General features: G+C 38.3%; 1 long non-coding RNA gene across 1 annotated transcript; it reads right to left on the reverse strand.

Moving 5' to 3' along the window:
* Positions 1–8452: 8452 nt before the first annotated feature.
* On the reverse strand, positions 8453–14192 carry LOC106726802. Its single transcript, XR_001362908.1, has 3 exons — positions 14180–14192; positions 13132–13135; positions 8453–8580 (listed from the first exon to the last, which is right to left on the reverse strand). It is a non-coding gene; the product is annotated as an uncharacterized LOC106726802 (long non-coding RNA).
* Positions 14193–14955: the final 763 nt, after the last annotated feature.

The following is a 14955-nucleotide window of genomic DNA, read 5'->3' on the forward strand; positions in this document are numbered from 1 at the left end:
AGAAGGAGATCGAACCCCCAACCTCGGAGTATCAGGATGATGCTCTAACCAACTGTGCTACCCCACACAGGGCCATTAGGTTCCTTTTTTATTAGCATATGGTTAGATAGAACTTATTCTTATGATTTACAAACTACTAGGGTTCACCCTATATGGAATATTAAGGAGGCAATACCCTTGGTGCCAAATATCTAAGGAATTTGACAAGTTCCCTATAATAATAGGTAGGTACTATATATCATATGATCCCAAAAGCAAGAAAAATAAAATAAAATCTTGAGATAACAAGTTTAGGAATGAGAGTCTCTTAACTGATATGACTGTATTTGTCTTCTCTTTCTCCTCCATTGTCCCCAGTTTATTATTTAGGGAAGTGGCTTATTCTGAAGATGGTAAAACTGGGAAAGATGTAACATACATAAAGCTGTTTCAAAATATATTATTAGAGTTAGGCTTGTCCTTGAAGTGTATGCTTTAAAGATGCCAAGGACCATTGTGAAGCAAATAATGGAGCTTTAAATATTGAAAGTCAAACTACCCATTGTCCTCTTCTTTTCTTTTTAATGTACAAGGATGTTTATGAAAACATTATTCACAGTTGAAAAAACAAAATGAAACAACAACAAAAACATGAAATTGGAAACAAAGCAAATACCCCTCAATCATATAAGTGAATAAACTTTGATACACCATCACTACTGAATACAACGCTAATTAAAAATTGTAATATAACAAATAAAATGAAAAAGCCGGTTTGTGAATTCAATTATCTTCCATTAACTCAGACATTAAAGAGACTTGCAAAATGCACAATGCCACTCTTTATATTGATTTTTGTATTTGAAAATATAAACCTTTATCATTAAATATTTTAATTGCTAGCATTTATGGGTTTACCATTACTATTTTAAATTAATTAATATATAAGTATTTGACAACAATTTTCATTTAACAAGAATTATAAGGAAACTACAAATTTAATTGGAAGACAAATTAGACAACCCAATAGAAAATTAGCTAATGGCCAGAGCAGACCTCATAAAAAGAATATCCAAATGATCAATAATTATATAAAGTGGACTTTACTTTTTAAATTAAAAATATATTGTAATGTTAGCAGTATGGTACCAATGATAATTTCCTGGTTTTGATCATTGTCCTGTGATTATACAAAATGCTAGCATTAAGGGATGTTGAATGATCTGCATAAATTCAGAATACTAATTTTTTGTTTTATTGAGGTATAATTGACAAATAAAAATTGTATATATTTAAGAAATACAGCCCAGCAAGCCCAGTGGCTGAGTGGTTCGATTCCTGGTCAGGGCACAGGCCTAGATTGCGGGATCGATCCCCAGTGTGGAGCTTGCAGGAGGCAGCTGATCAATGACATCTCTCATAATTCATGTTTCTATCTCTCTCTCTGTCTCCATTTTACTCTGAAATCAATAAAAATAACGTGATGTTTTGATATATGTGTACATTGTGAAGTGAACACCACAATCAAGCTAATTAACATATCCATCTCTTCATATAGTTACTTTTGTGTGTGTGTGGTGAGAACACAAGATCTATTCTTTTAGTAAATTTCAAGTATACGAGATAATAATGTTAATGCTAGTTACCATGCTGTATATTAAATCTCTGGAATGCATTTATCTTGTGTAAGTGAAACATGAAAACTTATGATAAAACATTGGAAAATATCTACCCATTTTCCCTCCCCCAGTTTCTGGACCCTATCATTCTGATGGGTTGAACAGCTTTTCATATATCTGTTGGCCTTTTGTAAATCTTCTTCTGAGAAATGTCTGTTCAGGTCTTTATGGTCATTTTTTAAACATATTTTTATTGATTTCAGAGAGGAAGGAAGAAGGAGAGAGAGATAGAAACATCAATGATGAGAGAGAATCATTGATTGGCTGCCTCCTGCATGCTCCACACTGGGGATTGAGCCCGCAACCCAGGGATGTGCCCTTGATCGGAATCGAACCCAGGACTCTTCAGTCTGCAGGGTGATGCTCTATCCACTGAGCCAAACTGGCTGGGGCATTATGGCTATTTTTAATTGATTTTTAGAGAGAAAATGAAAGAGAGGAAGAGAAAGAGAGTAACATTGTTATGAGAGCAAAACATTGATCTGCGAGGCCACTTTCTGCATGCCCCCTATTGGGAATGGAAACCCAGCTGTGCCCTGACAGGGAATTTAACTGTTTGGTGCAAGGACAATGCCCAGCCAACTGAAGCACAAGGGCCAGGATCTTTATCTTCTTTTTTAATCGATTATTTTTGCCATTGAGGTTTTTTTGTTTGTTTGTTTTTAAGTTTCTTATATATTTTTGGTATTAACTCCTTATCAAATGTATGATTTGCTAATATATATTTTTTTCCATTTTGTAGGTGGCCTTTCCATTTTGTTGATTATTTCTTTTGCTGTGTAGAAGCGTTTTAGTTTAATGCAATCTCACTTGTTTAGCTCTGCTTTTGTTTCTTGTATTTTTGGTGTAATATTCAAAAGAATTATTAGTCAAAGCATATTGATCAAGAAGCTTTTCCCCTATTTTTAAAAATGTTTTAGTAATTTTACTCTTTCAGTTCTTACTTTTGAGTGTTAAATCAATTTTGAGTTGCGTTTTTGTGTATGATGTGAAATAAAGGTCCAGCTTCATTCTTTTGCTGTTTATACCCAGATTTCCCAACACTAGCCTCTGCCTTCTTCCATTTTTCCTAGTGATTCTAGAAAGACCACAGCCACGGCGGTGGGGAGCTGAAGCTGTGCAGAAGACACACAGAGATCTGCACAGAAAAAGAAAAAAAAAACTATTCTGGAACCCCAGGGAGAAATGGCTAACTTAACTGCAGAAAGATGTTTATTGAAGAGCTCCTGCAGGAGGGATAAAAGATACTAGTAAAGTTGATAGAAGTCAAAGGAAGAAGGAAAATAGCATGCTAGAAAAAGGTGACTGCTTGAGAAAAGGAACAACACACAAGAAACCACACATAACATGTGGAAGGACCACTCTGAGGTTTCATATTGCCGGGGCTCATATTCCAGCAGGAAGTACAGTGTATAAGATTCAAGAGTTTGTGTGTCCTCACGTTACCTTCACCTTGCCTTTCTCTCCAGTCTTCTCTCCTATGTACACTTTCTCTGGATGACTTCATCTGCACCTACTTTATGTCTTTCTTTTCTTTTTTTTTAATTTTATTGTTCAGATTATTACAGTTGTTCCTCTTTTTTCCCCCCATAGCTCCCCTTCACCCAGTTCCCACCCCACCCTCTGCCCTTACCCCCCCTCTGCCCTCATCTATAGGTATACGATTTTTTTCCAGTCTCTTCTCGCACCCCCACACCCCTTTCCCCCCGAGAATTGTCAGTCCACTCCCTTTCTATGCCCCTGATTCTATTATATTCACCAGTTTATCCTGTTCATCAGATTATTTATTCACTTGATTTTTAGATTCACTTGTTGATAGATGTGTATTTGTTGTTCATAATTTGTATCTTTACCTTTTTCTTCTTCTTCCTCTTCTTAAAGGATACCTTTCAGCATTTCATATAATACTGGTTTGGTGGTGATGAACTCCTTTAGCTTTTCCTTATCTGTGAAGCTCTTTATCTGACCTTCAATTCTGAATGATAGCTTTGCTGGATAAAGTAATCTTGGTTGTAGGTTCTTGCTATTCATCACTTTGAATATTTCTTGCCACTCCCTTCTGGCCTGCAAAGTTTCTGTTGAGAAATCAGCTGACAGTCGTATGGGTACTCCCTTATAGGTAACTGACTTTTTTTCTCTTGCTGCTTTTAAGATTCTCTCTTTGTCTTTTGCTCTTGGCATTTTAATTATGATGTGTCTTGGTGTGGTCCTCTTTGGATTCCTTTTGTTTGGGGTTCTCTGCGCTTCCTGGACTTGTAAGTCTATTTCTTTCACCAGGTAGGGGAAGTTTTCTGTCATTATTTCTTCAAATAGGTTTTCAATATCTTGCTCTCTCTCATCTTCTGGTACCCCTATAATTCTGATGTTGGTACGTTTGAAGCTGTCCCAGAGGCTCCTTACACTATCTTCGTATTTTTGGGTTCTTTTTTCATTTTGCTTTTCCGGTTGGGTGTTTCTCGCTTCTTCGCATTTCGAATCTTTGACTTGATTCTTGCGCTCCTCTGGTCTGCTGTTGGGAGTCTGTATAATATTCTTTATTTCAGTCAGTGTATGCTTACTTTCTAGATGGTCCTTTATCACACCATCGAGGGTCTCATTAGATTTCCTGTACATCTCATCAAGTTTATCGACAGACTCTAGAAGCCTCTTGAGAGACCTCAAAAGTGTGGTTCTGAACTCAATATCCTCCCTTCCCTGTGTTGATAGAGTGGCTTTCTGTGCTAGGTGTCCTATAGGGCCCAGTGGCTCAGCCTCCCCAATTACCTGAGGGGGACACTCTTGGTGCACCCCTTTGTGGGCTTTGTGTAGAGTCTTGTTGTAGTTAAGTTTTGATTGTTGTTGGTATCACTGGGAGGAATTTTCAGAAGCACCTCTCACATCTTTTAGACTCAATAATTTAAAAATTCTCTAGGCAGTCAAAACATATTCTGATTCCCAGTTATAACAAATAATTTTTCTAACTTGTAATTCAGTTTCCTGTCTCCACTGAAAGGGTACACTAAATTCAATGATATTTTCTTGGACATTTTCCTACATACTACTTCCAAAAATATTCAGGATTTTTTTATAAATACAGTTTCTTTTTGGACTCTACTGTTCAATACTGTATTAATACTGTTCTTATTTATTTTTCCCATCTCTCTGACAATTCTTTGCATGCCTCACTTTGTGGGTTCCCTGTCTTCTTCCCTAAACATTGGTGTTACCAGTACTCTTCAGATTGTCCTAAGTCTGAGACTCACAGATTTCACCAGAACTTTTCTAATGATGCCTAAATTGCTATCTGCCTGTCTGATCTCTTTTCACTTCATGTTCTACATTCTCAAATGCGTAATGAGCATTAACTCTTGAATATGCTGTCACCACATCAAACTCACTATATTTAAATTATTTTGATCATCTCTCTTCCACAATATATTTTTTGTGTTACCTCAATTCTTAATTTCTGTGACTTTCAGTGCCCTTGGCCAAATTTTAGCATTATCCATGAGTTTTTTCTTCTTCTCATCTATCCTGATTACATTCAACCAATTACCAAAACTCCAATGCCTTCACCTCTAAATTATATCTAAAATGTATCCCTAATTACCCACCTATCCATGTTATCAGTACTGATATTTCAATTCAGTGTCACTTCTCTCTATGGAGCATGCTCATGCCTTTCCTCACCCACTTCTCTCCCCAGGCCTCTCTCTTCCTCCCTCCCTCTCTTCCTTTCTCTCTGGCTCCAACTTTTGCCCTAACCTGTTTCCTGAGCCCATTTCTTCTATGGCTCACTTCTACCTCTGTGACTTTCCAAATAAACTTTCTCTTACAGTTTGAGTCTTGGCTATGAATTCTTCTCTCAGCCAGAACTCAAGGACTGAGGCTGCTGAACCGAGGTTAACACCTGGTGTTATTTCCACCATTAACATATGGTGCATGACTCGGATCTCTTTCCTTGCAGTTTTGGGTAAGTTGCCCTCTAAAACACACCTGTGCCTTCCTCCTCCAGGCATGTGCCCTTCCATCCTTTTCGTAAAGCCCTAAGGGTCCCCACAAAATTTGCAACCAGGGGAGCAGTAGCAGGTTCCCCAGGCTAAACCTCCTAAGGCCCCTTCCTTTGCTTCTGTAACTTGCTTCCTGGGTCCATGAAGCTTGCTTTATTCTGGCCTCCTTCTTCTCCCAACCTGCTTTCTCTGGACCCATCGCCAGGGAAGTGGTGAACACTGGCAGTTGGTTAATTGCCTTCTGAGAGCCTGAACTCACTGGGCTGTGAAGATAAAGGGCACTTTAAAAAAAAAAAAGAAATACTATTTGAAAAGGCATATTGAAGATAGAGTACACTGTACTTTCTTCTCACAAACTTTCCCTAGCTCTCCTGACCTGCACAATTAATCATATACCGAAGCCTAAACCCATAGCAAAGTGACTCTATTTTACCACCCCAACTCGATTTCACAGCACTTTCCAATACATGCCCTAAGCTCCGGCCAAACGGAGCCTCGTGTGCTCTTCACGTGACGAGCATTCCCCCTCCGGCTGCCCGTGCTGTGCCTCCTTTGCAGTGTTGTTTCTGGGAGCTCCTCGCTTCTAAATATGACCCACGTTTTGAAGCTCACTGTAACTAAGGACTTTTCTGAATTCTTTCACCAGAACAATTTTCTGTCTGATCTATGCATACTTAGAACTGATGTATAGTTTCTTAAGTGTACTTATTATGAGTTATTTTATATTATAGTTCTCTATAACAAGATGTATCTTCTTCCACAGAGTATCTATAAGCCTCAAACACTTAGTACATGGCATAATTTTTTTAAAACTTGATTGAATACACACGCAAATATGTAATGATGAACACCATCCACCAAGATCTGTGGCCTAATTCCTGTATGCATGTGTGGAAATATCCAGTTTCCCCAGAATAGTTCAGCAGCACGTGTGTACTTGAAGGCTTTCAGCCGTGTTCAGAGCAGTTAAGTTACTTTGGGGAGTATCATATGCAAATGAAATGTTAATGTACACATCAGTATTTACATATCAGGATTTCTCAACCTTGGCATGATTGACATTCTTTGCTGTGGGGGCTTCCCTCTGCACTGTAGGACATTTAGCAGCATCGGTGGCACTGTCAGTAGATGCCTGGCTCACCCCTCCTCAACTGGAGGATCAAAAATGTCTTTCAATGTTGCCCAATGTCCAGTGCGGGTCAAATTCACCCTCATCCTTGTTGAGAAACACAATTTCATAACAGTGGGTGTCCAACCATATATCCACATGTATCAGTTAAAGTAGGTTGTTCTATGCATCACTGACCAAACCTAACCTAATTGCAATAAGCATCTATATTTCATTCATTCGCAGTCCAATAGTCGTATTCCCTTCAGTGCCCCTTTCCTGAGTGACCTTTCTACAAGCAGGGGTTCTGTTGTCGGTTCCTTCCACCATGTGTTTCAACAACCCTAGAGGCCTCTGCTTCCAGCTGCATGGATGTGTGAAAGGGAGAGAGTCGTATGTTGTGAAAGATAAATTCCTGCTAGACCTGGAAATGACTTCCATTTCTTCTGTTCAATGTACTGACCAAAACTAGTCACGTGGTGTCACCTGTATGCAAAGGAGTTTGGGGACTGCAGCCTTCCTGTGCGTCTCTGAGGAACATGAAACAGTTTGACAAACACATAGGAATAACTGAAATTTAATAATAGGGATTTTTGAACAGTACTTGCTACACAATAAAAAATGTATTCAATGTATATTTTTAAAACTTTATGTGTAACTCCCACTTCAGGCCAAGATGTAGTAACACAGCCTGGATTAACCACACATCACCTCTTTCCCACACACCTGAAACCCCAAAGGATAAAAATATAAAGAAAAAAAATATGAAATAGTGGTGTCAAGAAATGATCTCTAACAGAAAACAAGCAGAGAAAGCTTCATTTGAAAGCATAATGTCCATTAACAGGTGAATTGATAGATGACAGTATAGCCACATAATGGAAAATAACTCAGCAACAAAAAGGAATGCACTAACTATTCTTTTATCTTTATTGTTGAAAGTCTTTCATAATTCCCCCCACCGCATTGATCTCTTCCAGCCTACTCCTGCCCCTCACCCCTTCAGGTCTTCACCACCCCATTGTCTGTGTCCACGGGTTATGCAAGGTGAATTGATAGATGACAGTATAGCCACATAATGGAAAATAACTCAGCAACAAAAAGGAATGCACTAACTATTCTTTTATCTTTATTGTTGAAAGTCTTTCATAATTCCCCCCACCGCATTGATCTCTTCCAGCCTACTCCTGCCCCTCACCCCTTCAGGTCTTCACCACCCCATTGTCTGTGTCCACGGGTTATGCATATATGCATACAAGTTCATTGGTTGATCTCTTCCCACCCACCCTCCCCTACCTTCCCTCTGAGGTTCAACAGTCTGTTCATGGTTTTATAACTCTGGGTCTATTTTTGTTCATCAGTTCATTTTGTTCATTAGATTCCACATATGAGTGAGATCATGTGATACTTAGCTTTCTCTGAATGGCTTATTTCACTTAGCATAATACTCTCCAGGTCCATCCATGCTGCTGCAAATGGTAAGAGTTCTTTCTTTTTTATAGCCACATAGTATTCTATTAGGTAATTGTACCACAGTTTTTTTATCTGCTCATCTACTGATGGACACTTAGGCTGTTTCCAAATCTTCGCTATTGTAGATTGCACTGCTATGAACATATATTCTTTCTGATGAGTGTTTCAGAATTCTTAAGATATATTCCTAGAAGTGGGATTACTGGGTGAGATAGGAATTCCATTTTTTTTTATTTTTTGAGGAAATGCCATACTGTTTTCCATAGTGGCTGGACAAGTCTGCATTCCCACAAGCAGTGTACTAGGGATCCTTTTTCTCCATGATCTAGCTAACAATTGTCATTTGTTGATTCTAGCCATTCTGACAGGTGTGAGGTGATATCTCATTGTTGCTTTGATTTGCATCTCTCAGATGATTAGTGACTTTGAGCACTTTTTCATATGTCTCTTAGCTTTCTGTATGTCGACTTTGGAGAAGTGTCTATTTTGGTCCTTTGCCATTTTTTAATTGGATTATTTGTCTTCCTTTTGTTAAGTTGTATGAGTTTCCTATATATTTTGGAGACTACCCCTTATCAGATGTATCATTGGCAAATATGTTCTCCCATGTAGTGGGCTCTCTTGTTATTTTATTGATGGTTATTTTGCAGTGCAGAAGCTTTTTATTTTTATTTTTTAAATATATTTTATTGATTTTTTTTACAGAGAGGAAGGGAGAGGGATATAGAGTTAGAAACATCGATGAGAGAGAAACATCGATCAGCTGCCTCCTGCACACTCCCTACTGGAGATGTGCCTGCAACCAAGGTACATGCCCTTGACCGGAATCGAACCTGGGACCCTTGTGTCTGCATGCTGACGCTCTATCTACTGAGCCAAACCGGTTAGGGCAGAAGCTTTTTATTTTAATGTAGTCTCATTTGTTTATTTTCTTAGTTTCCATTGTATGGGTAAACATATTATACCAGAGATGTCTGAGATTTTGGTGCCTATAGTTTTTTTCTAGGACTTTTATGGTTTCCCATCTTACATTTAAGTCCTTTGTCCATTCGTAGTTTGTTCTTCTTGTGTATGGTGTAAGTTGGTGGTCTAGTTTCATTATTTTTTTGCATGTACCTGTCTAATTTTCCCAACATCATTTATTGACAAGACTGTCTCTGCTCTATTGTATGCTCTTGCCTCCTTTGTCAAATATTAATTGAGCATAGTGGCTTGGGTCGATTTCTGGGGTCTCTGTTCTGTTCCATTGATCTATATGCCTGTTCTTGTGCCAGTGCCAAGTGAACTAACTATTGATAAACCCAACAATCTCACAATAATAATGCTGAGTTAAAAATCCCTCGACAAAATAGAACACTTACCACATGATTCCATTTACTGAAACCCTGGAATATGCAGACCAATCTTCAGTGAGATAAAGTCCCTTCATGGTTTCCTGGAAGATGGGGAGGGAAGTGGTGAGAGGAATAAATTGTAAAGGGGCACAAGGAAAGTATTGATGGTGATGTAAATGCTCAGAATCTTGATTGTGGCATTTATTTTATGGATGTAAACATATATCAATACTTTACCTAAACTGTTAAAGTTTATTTCATTTTAATTAATGTAAATTTAAGGTAATTTAATCTTAATGTGCTTTTGTCTGTTCAATGTCTCCAGAACACTCTCTCCAAGGCCAAAATCACTGCACACAGACAAAGCATGAGACCCTATTCAGGCCCTCCTTCCTCACATTACATGGCCCTGCTTTCTTTCTCAGTAGGAACTGATATTCACAGGGAGAAGTGGCAGAAAATAAATAATAAAACTTTAGGCAAGAAAAGAGGAATTCAAATGAAATCATCTGAATTCAGGCTTCTTGCAAAGAACCAACATGCCTGTTCTTTGCTTCAAACCTTCTGGAATTTCATCAGGGCTACAATTTGCTCAAGACCCTAAGGTCAAATAAATGATTTGTATGTTTAGAGGATGTAGGATCTGCTTTAGCCCGAGCCCTTGGAAATGGATTGGTGGTCTGACCTTCAGACAATGGTGCTGAGATGCTTCTCTGCTAAGTTTCAGAGGTTCAGCAACACTTTACACCTTGTGTAAGTCACCAGCTTCCAAAGGTCCTGGGCCTTATTCAACCGAAGCCTCATTTCTACTTTCTCAGATCCTAAGGGAGATTTTCATCAAAAGCAGATTCCGTGCTAAGCCAGAGACACCTGTCAATGAAAAAAGTTAATTTTTCAAACCCTTTGCACCATTGGCTTCTGAAGGGGGAAATCATTGATCTGTCTGTGTGCAGTGGGAAGGAGGATTTTTTTTTTTTTTTAGAAAAAGAGCAATAGATGGCTTGCGTGTGAAAATCAATGCAGTTGAGAGGAAAAATGGACTAACGGAGGTTGCAGATGTTCCACAAAGGAGAGAGAAATGACAATTGAGTTTCAGTGAAATACAAATATGGTGAGAAAATGAAATCACTGTTCGTGCAGTTTAATTTCTAAGAAGAAGGTCTTGAGGGAAAAGACCCTGCAATTTTAATTCTAATCCTGAAACAGAGAAATATTCTAAGATTAAAAAAAAACTTTCAACTTTAAATAAATGAAAGAACAATTTTTTTTACTTACATGAGATAAAACAGTTTTATCCTCCACAGTCTGTCCTATTTTCATGCATAGTGACTTGATAGATTCTAATGATTTTTTTTTCAATTGGCAAAATGATAATTAATATCCCCCAATGAATGGTAATACAATAGCCTTTTATTCCACTTTGAATTCTCTGAGAGTTTAGCATTAAACTTGATGTATTTTCTTATAAGTACTGAGAATAGAGACAGGATTCAAAATTATTTCATCTATAGCAGAAAATACATCGTAGCATCACATTTTTTATAACTACAGTCAACACAACCATCAGTGTATCAAGAAAGAAACATTTATGGAAATCTCTACCACATGGAAAATAGTTTTAAACTCATAAGTATGATTTAGGGCAACAATGAAATTTTCAGAGGTAGAAAAACTTGATTTCAAGACCTATCTCCATCTCTCATAAAATCCAGATAGCAGAGTGTTACACATATTTGCTGAGATCCTAATGTCACAAACATTAAATGCCAAAGTGACTTGTGAAGCAGACCCAACACAAGTGACCCTGCAAGCCCCCATAGCCATTGAGAGTCTGAGAAGGTCAGGAAGACAGACTGGTGAGTTAGGAGGAGTGGGTTTGCCTGGATGAGCCTTTACTGTGAGTCCCAGGCCACACAGTTGGACATTTGTGAGGCACAGGTCTCTCCACTCAAACCTGTGAGGCAATCCTCAAAAAGAGATTCATCAGTGAGTTTAGTAAGTTAGACATCTACTCTGCAGTTGAGAGATAAGAGTGGCCTGGCTGGCATGGCTCAGTGATTGAGTGTCAACCTATGAACCCAGGAAGTCATGGTTTGATTCCCGGTCAGGGCACATGCCTGGATTGTGGGCTAAATCTGCAGGGGGGCGGGGGGAGCATGCAAGAGGCAGCCCATCAGATTCTCTCTCATAATTGATGTTTCTATCTCTCTCTCTCTCTCCCTCTCCCTTCCTATCTGAATTCAATAAAAATATTTTTTTTAAAAAAACAGCCTGCACAAACCAAATTTAGGATGTACCCAAAAGGGCTGCTTAGGGCAATGGGACCCCATTAGTGGGAAGAAGTAGAGGTAAGCCACTGAATTCTCTGTCTCCGCAGAAGTCTTTGCAAGCCATCTGTAAAACTGCAGACAATACTATGCTGCCTTAAATAGAACTCTTCGGGAGACATCACCAGCAACTGGGAGGGGAGAAGAAGATGTCCAAGGACCCACATGCCAATCTCAAAAACACCCAAATGAGGATGAATCGGCTTTAAAGATCAGCCAGACACAAGGAATACAAAATGAATAGCAGTTCCCCCTGCTCTCCGAAAGTAGCACATGCCTATGAAACTTTGCCTATGTCAAAACGGTATAAAACAAAGAAGCAACTACCACTAATTTATATGCTTTTATTTTGTTCTGGACCTAAATGCTTAGCTGCATCGAGTAACACTTTTAATGTTAGACTAACAGTCACACCTTGAGGAGCTCTCAGGCTTTTCTGATACCTTAGGACACATCTTGGTACCCATATAGACAAAATCAATGGAGGCAAAGCCCAGATGCTGGCAGACACAGTTCAGAGTTCTGTGGTCTTGATGCTGAGATGAGGAGTGTGGGTCCCAGGGAAGAAGGTTGGCCTGGCCACTCTCGCTACTGGGCCTATGCCTGGCCTTGTGGGAAACAGATGCTGAATGCCTTTTTTGTAAAAGTGAAAATCTTCTTTGGATATTTTTGGGTTAGTGAAAGCGGATACTAATGTAGGCCTTTTCTAAACACAAAGTGATGTAACACAAATTTTCAGAAAGTAGGGAGTACCTGCAGTTCAGTAACTGGTAGGGGAGGATTGGAGCTAAAATAGGGAAGGCGGACTGTCCTTCTATGGATGCTCATCCCCACCTGTCAGAGGCCCTGCCAGGGGAGGGGCGTGCTAATAATGATATGGAATAGGACATTTTAATTTGTAATCTGAAATTCTGTTTTATGACTTAAAGTGACCCTAGTATCTCATAGTCCCGAAAGTAATGAAAAAACTCAGGAGCTGCCTGAATGCTCATCTACTGGTGTAGGGTAACAGCCGCCCCATTGAGCTCTTTAAATGGGAGTGGGCAGCAAAAATTACTTTATTTTCTGTTCACATCCCACTGGTAAAAATTGTTTAAGATAAATGCTACCTGGACAATTTTAGGCAATTCATTCATCTACATTAAACTTCTCTTTCCTTACTATTATGGCAGATTACATAAGATAATATGTGTAACCGACTGAACATGATAAAAACAAATTCATCTACCATGCTTCTGATACTGTTCTCCAGCCCTTTCTTACCGTTGCTAGCTTCCTCCGTGGCTCCTTCCCTTCTGCTTTCTTCTGCTTGATGCTGAGATGAGGAGTGTGGGTCCCAGGGAAGAAGGTTGGCCTGGCCACTCTTGCTGCTTTTTCCTTTGTTCAATTATTTTTTTCTTCGAGTCAGTAGAATTGCTGTCAGAAAACTCTTGCAGTTTTGTTTGTGTAATAGAACAGAAAAACTTTTAGGCCTACGTCAGAAAAATTTCTTGTTAAAAGTTCAGAAACAACTATCAGGGAGACACAAACAATTTATTGCAGATAAAAGAATTCGAAAAGTAAAAGAATACTGGGTACATTCTGACAGGGTCAATCAGATATTCACATGTAGATAACAACAGTGGAAGTTTCTAATGAAGACCCTGAATTACTGAAATAAAAATAAACTATGTTCACCAGATTAATGAATAAGCAACTAAGAAATCTAGAATAGCTTGTAATAAGTGATCACATTAACAGATAATTGGTGGATGTGGAATTCAATAAAATTTCATTATCTATCAATGACAAATAACTAAATTAACGATTGAAGAATTACTTAAAATTAGTAGTTTTAACTAATGTAAACAGTAGATTTAATAATGCAACTCTCATCAGACCCAACAATAAGAGAAATATGTCCATTATTTTTATTATTGTTTACTATTGACATAGAAATGATAGTCATTGAAATAAAATATGAAAAATAAATCATTTGTATAATTTTTTTGAAAAAGACAAAAAAAATTTTAGTTAGAAATAATGCAAAACTGTAATCTTAAGAATTATTATGATTAATATTCTATCTCAGCAAAGTGAATTATTTAAGGTAAATATACAAATGTTAATAATTTTGTATCTATAGAAATAACTAATTTGAAGATAGAACAAACATTTCCCATGATTATTTTTAAATTAGAATACCATAACTTTAATTTAAACTAGTTAACAAGGTAATTATATGGAGGAAATATTAATTACATATACATATCAAGAACCATGCTTCTTGAGCAAGAGAATATGTAATTACGATGAATTGTCATAAGTCCACTTATACTTTTAAACTAATCTCAATCAAATTTTAAAAACTTCATATTTATATGAAAGATTAAAGGTTAAGACAAACAGTTAAATAATATTTTTAAACAAAATTGATGTAATGGGGCTTGAGGACTCACTTGCAACTTTAAGTGATATCAAAACATGCTACAAAGCTATAATAATTTTTAGCACAGTAAAATGATGACACAATAAAGAAACAGGGCCATGAACTAAAATAGGAATCTAAAAAGAAAGAATATACCAAATCTATAATAAAAGCGTAACATGCTAATTAGACTGAACGTCCTTCAGGGCGACTTTCTGGATGAAGCAGGGCTGCGAGGGAAGCCCGGATCCCAGGTGCCAGTGGGAAGCCAGTGCCGGCAGCCGGGGGAAGGGAGGCCTGCTCTTGCATGAATTTTGTGCATCAGGCCTCTAGTGTAATTATATTATATTACACTAGTATTATTATTAGTTTAATCATTATATTTATTATATTAGTGTATATTAGTTTATATTAGTGTAATAATTATATTACACTAGAGGCCCGGTGCACAAAAATTTGTGCACTCGGGTGGGTCCCTCAGCCTGACCTGTGCCCTCTCGCAGTCTGGGGTCCCTCGGGGGCCCCTTCCCCTGGCTGCTGGCACCAGTTTTCCTCCGGCGCCCGGAACCCAGGCCTTCTCTCTTCATCTGGAGGGGCTGGCGCGGCGGGCGAGGAGCTTAGCTTTTTTTTTTTTTTTTTTTCCGGGGGGGGGAGGGGGG

This window comes from Myotis brandtii, unplaced genomic scaffold, assembly GCF_000412655.1.
Source record: "Myotis brandtii unplaced genomic scaffold, ASM41265v1 scaffold318, whole genome shotgun sequence".
Taxonomy (NCBI): domain Eukaryota; kingdom Metazoa; phylum Chordata; class Mammalia; order Chiroptera; family Vespertilionidae; genus Myotis; species Myotis brandtii.